Source organism: Vicia villosa, linkage group LG5, assembly GCF_029867415.1.
Source record: "Vicia villosa cultivar HV-30 ecotype Madison, WI linkage group LG5, Vvil1.0, whole genome shotgun sequence".
NCBI classification, from domain to species: Eukaryota; Viridiplantae; Streptophyta; class Magnoliopsida; order Fabales; family Fabaceae; genus Vicia; species Vicia villosa.
Genome location: NC_081184.1, coordinates 107,877,489 through 107,887,357, shown reverse-complemented (window position 1 = coordinate 107,887,357; position 9,869 = coordinate 107,877,489).

Here is a 9,869-nt window from a genome sequence, read left to right as displayed (position 1 = left end):
TTTTCCATGTTTATTAGATTGGGAATATAAGTTATTATACCTCTAGTCGAAGTCATCGATCCAATCGCCGTATATCCTATTGATTTTGTCTGGACCTCTCCACTTACGATGAGCTCTCTGTCGTGGTTGCTGACTCGCAATGGAAGGTCTTTGTGAGAAGACTCCAATATGATAAACATCTGAATGAGCAATAGGTGGAATTGATACAACCACATTATCCACGTGATTATTTGACGATACTCCCTGTTTTGCGTCGGACACAACAACAGAAACACTGTCTCTGCTTTCTCCTTCCATAAGCCCACCTCCATATCTGTGTAACTCGGCGGTCACAATATCAAATAAATATATCTTATATGTCTTTCTTAAAGATAATAAATTTAAGCAAATAGAACACTCATGTATTAATCTGAGAAATTGTTCTTGAGTGTAAATATATGTTCATGTTTGATTTGACAATGAAATTTACAGATTCAGCATGACCGTTATAGGCACCATCTGACAACACATACTAGATCTAAGCTTCCATCTATTCATTCTGAACCTGTCACTCATGAAACTATTCTTTTCTCATCTATTACAGACACTCAGACAGGGTTTTTTATTCTAGTGATTTGTGTTTCCCACTTATTGCAAATCCTAGTTTTCCAATTTGAAGGCTTCAAAAAGGGTCCATTTCCAGCCGCCGATGCACTAGCCGCAACAACAACACCACCACTACCACCATATGTGCCCCCAGAACAACACCACTACCGCCACTACTCAAGCACGTCCCTCTCTTCCTCGTGTGCCACCATAACTTCTTGCACGTTCCTCTCTTCCTCATGTGCCACCATAATTTCTTCAGTTCGTTGGCGGCCAACGAAGCTTTTCAACACTAGTCCCCACATAAAACTTGCATCATAGTTTCATCTTAAAGAACAACTTCCACATTGCTTTCGCTCGATTGGATCCGACACCGCCACCATTTCCTCCATCTTGAGAACTCCGTCTCGATTTCTTATTCGGGGCTCGATTCCCGAACTCTGTTATCTCTCTCAATTGGAGTTCGAAGACGGCGTTGTTTCACCAGCTTCGTTTCCGTTCTAGTATGGATACTCATTTTCCATTGCCCAATCTGCTTGGTCACTCGACTAGATATCAACACCACCGCCGCCAGTGATGATTTCAACGACGTTGTTGTCTCGGTTGTAATCCATTATTACAAAACCCTAACGACGAAATTTCAAAAAAAAAAAAAAAAAACTACCTAGGAGTGTCCGAACGCGAACGCGAACACGAACATGAGAATACTTCAGAGAACAAGAATGAATATTCATCTTGGAGCAATACCTAACAGTGGATGATTGATAAGAGGTGCAATTAGATATTTTAATTAGTAATATAATGTTAGTTTTTATTTTATTTTGAAGGTTTGGTTGAATTGGGCTTTTAGTAGTGTTTGAGCCTTTAAGTTTATTATCACTAGAAGTCATATATATTGTAGTCTCATTGAGACATTAGGTATGAATGAAAACAAATGAAGTTTATTTTTATTAGTTAACTTTTATTTCTCTTAGTTTTCTTTAGTTTGTTAGGGTTCCAAATTAGCATCCTAACAATTGGTGCTTTCATTTTCGATCTCACTTCTGTTTAAATCCATGACAATATTATTGTTTGATGGAGAAGAAGATGTCTATTGGTGGATTCTTTGTTTTGAGAAATTTTTCAAGGAGCATGAAACACCCAAGTCATTGAAGGTTTTGAAAGTTGTTGGAGCATTGAGAGGTCCTGCTTTCACATGGTGGATATGGTGGTCTCGTGTTCATCGCAGATATAATTGGGATACTTTTACAACAGCATTATTATGGAGATTCAAGCCGGAATGGAGACCTATTTTACCGCTGGACGATGAAGAAGAAGAGCCACACCAGGAGCTTCAACTAGTACATACGGAACAAGAGGAAGAGGAACATGTTGCTGATATAAGCTACAAACTTACTAGTTGGGATAAATCGGAAGGTGAGTTGCCTATAAGGTTAAATACTTTAGACATAGTCCCATCCAATGTTAGCAATCTCATAAATGTATCTTTACACAAACCACCCTCTTCTGTTCAAAACCCTAACTTCCTAACTTCCGTTCAACATCCATCGTTAACACTTTCCACCCCCTTCGTCACAAATTATTCTCTAAAACCCATTTACTTTGAAGCAAAACAACAAGATTTGGACAACCCTATTCTTCTAATCGATAAAGAGAACCCACCACTGGAGCCACCCTTGGCAATGCTTGCCGATCAATCTCCGGTACCGCCGCCACCCTTGAAACCACCTGATCAAAGTGTTGCTACAGATCTAAGTCGTGCAACCATTGAGGAATATTTAGAAGAACCACGAAATATGTGTAGAACACAATCGGAGCAACCCAAAGTGTTCGCGGAGGAGTCGAATTCGGAGTTGAAGTTTTGTTCCACTTCTCCATCACCATCGAAGACATCATGTTTCAACTCGTTTGAGACTGATGAGAAGTTATTGTTGTCTCTGACAGATTCAAAAAGATCCATAATTGTGTGGGATGCTGTAATCCCTAACACCGAGCCATATGACGCAGGGCCACCTAAAACTCCACTTACATCCACAACAATGATTATCACAAGGTATTTTTCTTCAAGATTATTTGCACATATCATTTTTTTGATGTCAAATTTAACACATCTTATGGGGGTTGAACTCAAGAAATGTAGTATGAACTTTGCAAAACTGCTACTAACAGCCACTCTGGTTTTTGACCCTGGACCACACCACTCGATGAAAGGTCGTGTCGCTGTTGGTGTTACATGTTTCTCGGGGAAAACCATATTTAGAACGAAAACACAGTTAAGAGATGGAAGACTCGAGATGATTGGCAGTGATAATGTTGAAGGAATTTTGATTTCTTATAAGCAATTTCCTTACAAATACTTGGAGTTCCTACAAAGTCAAGGGCCTTTAGTTGGTGTTTTAAATGATAGTTATATCCAGGATGGACTGCTAATTCTTTGGGAAGTTTCTGAAGCTAAAATTGTGTTCCTTGATGGTAAAAATGATCTAGAATTGCAATATGATTGTGATAACAGTTCTGAAATGGACACCAATTTCCCAACAGATAATTTAGATCAAAGTTTGGGAGACCAAGAGATAAGTGTTCTTTATTGGGAATCTTTTGATGGCTCCATTTTCTCTATAGAATACTTAGGAATTATCCTTTTATGGAACATGACAGTTGCTGTCTTTTATTGTGATGGGAGTGGTCTTCCCATGCCGTACCTAGTGAGTGTTCTGAAGCATGGTTGCTACAGATATTTTTGCCAAGCATTAGGCGCTGCATGCTGCTGGAAGAGTGCTAAAATGTTTTTGCTTGCATAGGTTTATGAGCATAAGATTTATCCATATCTAGAGGATCTGTTGGAGTCATTGACTTCAATCAAGGATGAAGAACATATTGTGGCCTATCGATTCAAGAAAACAAACTTAGAAATAGTGCATCAACATTCGGATAATGTGAAGGGTGGAGACAGGAAGATCTTTGGAACTCCCTTAGTTACTTGTTTGGTAGAAGATTCTCAATATGGAGCAAACATTGAGACATCTACAACACTTTCCAAAGGTCAACAAACCACTTCCTCAAAAACTGTTGTTAGGCAACGATTGTCCAATACAGGGAGAAAACTCCTATCTCACAATGATTGTAGTGACTTTACAATTAATGGCAATTTTGAAAACATGATTTTGCTGCTAAGTCTTGGAGCAAGGGACTTGAGTAGAAAAGATGAATTTTTGTGTGCTAACAAATCATGGACAATTGCTCCATTATTGTCTCAGCAAAATAGGAAATCATTTGTATCTGCACAAGAGTTTCTGGTGCTAATACCAAGGTCTGATCTATCTTTGACAGTTGCAAAACTTATCAAGTTGATTAATCAAATAAACTCTTTGAAAACTCTAGCCAAGGAACTCTCAATTTTGGAAACCAGCACAACAATGTTAATAACATTAGTGGTTGAATTTTTGTTTGTTATGATTGTTCCGTTTAAGCAATGGGATCCGGGAGTAATTTTAGAACCTTGAGGACAAGGTTCAATTTGAACCGGGCGGCAATGATAAGAGGTGCAATTAGATATTTTAATTAGTAATATAATGTTAGTTTTTATTTTATTTTGAAGGTTTGGTTGAATTGGGCTTTTAGTAGTGTTTGAGCCTTTAAGTTTATTATCACTAGAAGTCCTATATATTGTAGTCTCATTGAGACATTAGGTATGAATGAAAACAAATGAAGTTTATTTTTATTAGTTAACTTTTATTTCTCTTAGTTTTCTTTAGTTTGTTAGGGTTCCAAATTAGCATCCTAACAATGATGCTGTATTCGCTGTAGTTAGGGTGGGTTGGGAGTACCAAAAACACAAAAACCGCTATGTTGATTCACATTCCGTTTCTTGTCTCTTTAGGTTTGCTATCGCACGTGCCACTGCTGATATTGCAATGAGAGAAGGGTGATTTTTTTAGTGGACAACTTTTCTATCCATCACAAAAATATGTATAATATTAATGATTACTACTTAGTCTGAATGAGAATTTTTTCAACTTCGGAAATTCATAAATTTTGGCTCATTCGTCCATTTGATGCAAACCTTGTACCGTTGGATGGCTTATAAGATACACTATCTAGGAAAATTAATCCCGACGTTAAAATACCATTTTTGGATAGATTTAACGCACATTAAGACAAACTGTTGGAAATAGAACTTTGTGCTAATTTTCCCCGGAGTGCAGTCCCGTTCAATTTGGTGAACCGGGCGCCTCTTTAGGCTTACATGTCTTATGAATTGTGTTGATATTGTATGATACCATGTGTGACCATGTATATACAAATTGCATGAATATGTACAATTGTTAAAATGCATTATATGGAATGCTATATCGTGATATTTGTGCATCAACGAGTACGCAATGAGAATGATCTGGTGTATACTCGTTGCATACGTCGTCATCTTTATGCATTACATTAGTCCCCCTCCACGCGGGAATGATCTGGTGTATACTCCGTGGATGGCCACCAATGGGAATGATCTGGTGTATACTCATTGGTGGGAAGGGATACCTAGGCATATTCACTGCTCTCAATGGGAATGATCTGGTGTATACTCATTGATCAGTGTGAGATATGTGGGTACTCGATGGGAATGATCTGGTGTATACTCATCGTGTTACCGGGTGTCATACCCCAAAATTTGCCCAACATATTTATTCATATTTCAGTCAATCTGACTTTCAAATGCTCAAAGATATACAAGAAGGAAGCATGCAGTCTCTCTCCTAAACAACAAACCCTCCAACTAGGGTTTTGCTTCTCTCAAAGTAAAATCAACTTCTGATACCTCAAGTGGATTTCATGGTCTCTCATATGTTTCAAATTATCCTCATGCCAAGTTTCAAGCTCTGATTCAAAAGATTGCTCATTCAATGGCCCAAACGATCAGTAATCGACTGGTTGACCCAAAAGTCAAACTATGGTCAAACCACAGGCAAAACTTCTGATTTTTGGTAAACATCCTCATTATGAAGTATAATTCATCATTTGATCAAGTATTGATCATGATTTATCAAGGAAAGCTCCGAAGTCTTCAAATGTCCAAGTTACTAATTTAGGGTTTTGAACTAAAAGTCAACCCAACTTTGACTGATTGTATCTCTCTCATACTTTATCATAAATTCCTCAACCAAATCTCATTTTCAAGGAAATTCAATTCTCTACGACTTTTATGTTGGGTCCAAGATCCAGAAATGCTTCCGCATAAGAGATATAGGCCAAAACATTACAGGTCCTTCTAAGAGATCGCAAAAAGTCGTCTTTTTCAAAAGTTCATAACTTGAACATGGTAGACTCAATTGAGATGAAACCAAAAGGAGCCTTTAGAGGACTCTTAAAGCTTTCTAAAAGGTCCAAGAACACTCAAAAATATTGAAAATTGAGAAGGTTACAACACGTGCAAATTGAGCAATTTTCAAGAGGTGTACAAAGAGAAATATGGTCCAAAATGATTCTTCTTCTAAATGGGCTTGATTTCTTTTTGTTCTAACACCTTCTTAAGCCCATCCACGACCATGGAATATACCTTTTATATTTTTATTATTTTTATTTATTATTTTATAGATTTTATTCATTAAAATCATAATTTAATTAAATAAAATTATAAAAATAATAGAAGATTTGATTTGTCTTTAGAATTGATTCAATTATTTGTCAAATATCCCACATAATCATTCCAAAATCGTAAGAAAAGAAATTGGATTGAGAAGGAGCAAAAATAGAAAGATTATGTGCAAGATTTGAACCAAATATTTTTCTAAAGAAAAGCAAGATATTTCTCCATGATTCTGACCTAATCCTATTCTCTATATATATCTTACATTCTCAGCAGCCAGGGGCACGAAAATTAGAGAGGGGACAAGGGTTTCCAAGCGTCAAGAATATCGAAGAATAGTGAATTTTCGTATTCATCATTACAAGGAGTTTTAGAGCCAAACAAGCATCATGTTCTCTTCCTAAGGTGATATATAGTAGGTTTGGATCAATGCATGATGGCTATAACCTTTATAACGCTCACGTTCAATTCACCATCTTCATGCATATTTTGATTTTTTTATAAATTCATGTTTTACTGTGTTTTGATATAAGCTAACCACCTATTTGAGTTAATGATGATGCTTAGAAGAAATTAGAGCCGTTTTCGTGAAGCTTTGAGGCAGATACGACGTTCCACCATTGTTAGGGCTTTCGAGGTCCTATGCTTCCGACTACCGTGTACAGGTGTTTTCAGGCAATATAAACCGCACCATTTAATTCGTAAGGACCAAAATAGGTGATCCAGACTCTTTGTGTGTTTATTATAATCATATTCTATGGATTTAAGTTTTGTAGGTTTTACTATTTTCTATGGATACAAAAGGTTAGACCCACGCCTTGTTGTTCTATTTTCTATAAGATAAATGCTTTATTTGTGAAAATAATTGGTTCTATATTGTTCCCCATTTGGAGCTCTTCGATTTTGGTTTTTATTTCGTACGATTTCATGAAGAGATGGGAGAGATATGTTGATTGGAAATTGCTTGAAAGTCACATAATTTTGTGTTCTTGGCTGGTGGTTCACGATGCAATTTTGTTTGCATGAAGAAGATGACCGCGTGTCATCACATGGTTGGTCCATTGTTCTTTTGTCTTCTAGCTTCGGACATGTGGCGTCGTGCGAGTGGTCCTTGCAAACTTTTGTCTTTTAGTCACTTAAATCTCAAAGTGACCAATTGACATTATGTTATTTTTTTTTTATATATTTATTCTGTCACGTTTTTCTATATCTTGTTTTTTTTGCAGAGTTGTTAACAGCAAAAAGTGATAGCATGAATGGCTTGTGGTTAGAGCATGCGTCTGCAAAGATCTGGGTTCGATTCCCAGGTAACGCAATTATTTTTAATAATTGCAAATTCGATAGATCCAGCGCAGGGGCCACACACGTGATCATGGTAGACCTTCAAGGCATGACCATCAGATCTTCAGCAAATGCAAATCCAAAGGCCTTGAAGGACACGTCCACCATAGACCTTCGCAAACTCAACACACCTGATCCAAGCTAAGTTTCTCTAAATTTTTTTTTATTTTTTTTTTTTTATTTTTCAATTACATAATTATCTTTTATTCTTTTTTTTTTTTGTTTTTGTTTTTATCATTCTTTTGTTATTTATTTGTTTTACTATAAATCATTTATATAAATAATAGTTTTATAATTATCTATTTTTAAATCGAAAACTCGATTTTCTTTACAATCCTTTAATTTTTATTTTTATTTATACACTTAATTAATTAAAATATTAGGTTTAACCTTATAATTATTATATTCTATTCTGGCTCATCTACCCATCATTATCTTTTTAGGGTTTGTTCAATCCCATTTATTTGTTTTGTGAAATAGGGTTTATACCTATAGTTAACGAATCTTAAATGCACTAACGCTTCTCTTCTTCATGTCAATGCTTTTTAGGGTTAATCAGAAATCTTCCAACTACGCGCCATGCCAATCAAGAAGCTAAGTTTCTAATCTTTTCTTTTTTTATTTTATTTAAATATCATTTCTCCTTTTTCCTTATAAACTGAATTAGGGCTTATACAAATAGTCGATGAATCTCTCCTACACTAACTGCTATTTATTTTCTATTATTTTCTCAGATGATCAGAGTCAATCAAAGATTCAAAGAAGATCAAGGCGAAGAAGATGTGGAAATTAATTTTTCCCTTTTATTTTTGTGACCCTATAAGGGTTTTCTGTTGTCTTTTAATTTCCCCCATCCCCGCAGGTGTTTATTGTAATAGCGTAGGACATTTATCTTTCCGCCTTTAATTTTCTGCAATTTTAAACTGCGTGGTTAGTAATCTTAGGGAGTGCAAGCCTTTAACAGAATTAGATAACTATAACTATAAGATAAATATTATCTGAATACAATCACGTGATTGGTGCACACACTCACCTCTAGGGTAACCTCTCTTGTTGCCTATTGCCTATTAATTGCTGCCTTGTTTCTTGTTGCCTTTAAGTTGTTAAAATAGTCAAAGTCCCTCGATTCCGAGGATACCTAAAGCAATGTCGCCTTCAAAGTTATTGAAACTCCCTCGAGGTTGCCTTATACAGAATGATTGTCCCCAAATTGCTAAGGTATCCTCGCATGATGCCTAAAGAATAAAATGACTATTATATCCTTCCCTTAGACTACCTGCCCTCTTTATGGCTAGGGACAGTCTTATGGCGAACGATTATTCCCGACGACCCTTCCACATCCAATTGAAAGACTTCCTGCCCTCTTATGGTATGGATAGATCCTTTCACCTGAAAGACTAAAAGAACAAAACTTTAAAACTTAAGGTAGTTGCTATTAATTGCTTGCTCTATTTCAAATTCAAAATCAAATTCAAACTCTTTTTCCACTAACTTTCAAATATTTTCAAAACAAGGCTACGCTTATTTACAAGCTAAAGTCCTTAACAAAATCTCTTTACTATTCACACACGACACTTTTCAAACAATTCAAACAAAACAAAGTGAGCCAAGCAATTAAGAGCCCATGGATAACCATGGATACAAAGGGTGCCTTACACCTTCCCTTTGTATAACTTACCCCCCGAACTCAAAATCTTTCAAAGGTCTTTCCTGTTCTTTTTGCCTTTCCAATTGGATAAAATAAAAGTCGGTGGCGACTCTTGCTTACCGCGACATTCCGATTAATAAAAAGTCAGTTCACCGTATTACAGAACTGGCGACTCTGCTGGGGATGCTTTCGATTAAAAAGAGGGGTTACCTTAGAGCTAGGATCACTTTAAATTTGTTTGACTTGTTTGATTTATCTTTAAAGGCTGCTTTGGGTATTCTGCTGTGTGAAAGATCCTACACCCGGATCTAGTGTACCTTAGGTATGTGGCAATAGACCAGGGAGGCTGTACGACATGTATCGTTATGGTTGAACTGGTGGCCACCGTTAGTGCGACGCTTTGGTTTGTCCTGATGGCCCTTGAATCTGATCGAGGAGACGTTTGGCTACCGCGTGGTGTCATAAGCACTAATTCGCCCTTAGAACCTTAGTTGAACTTGACTTTGGCCTATAGGAAGTAGCGAGATGGCTGGCTTTGGATTCCTGACTGAAGCTGGTTGATACTCGATGCTACACTCATTGAGATTGGACTCAAGGGATGCTTTTGGCTGGCCGATTGTGCGCTATGTTGAGACAATGCCCACGAGAAAGATCAGGGATATGAGCACCATAGAACCCGGTTACTATTCTAGGACAGGTTGAACCAACTAAACGTCA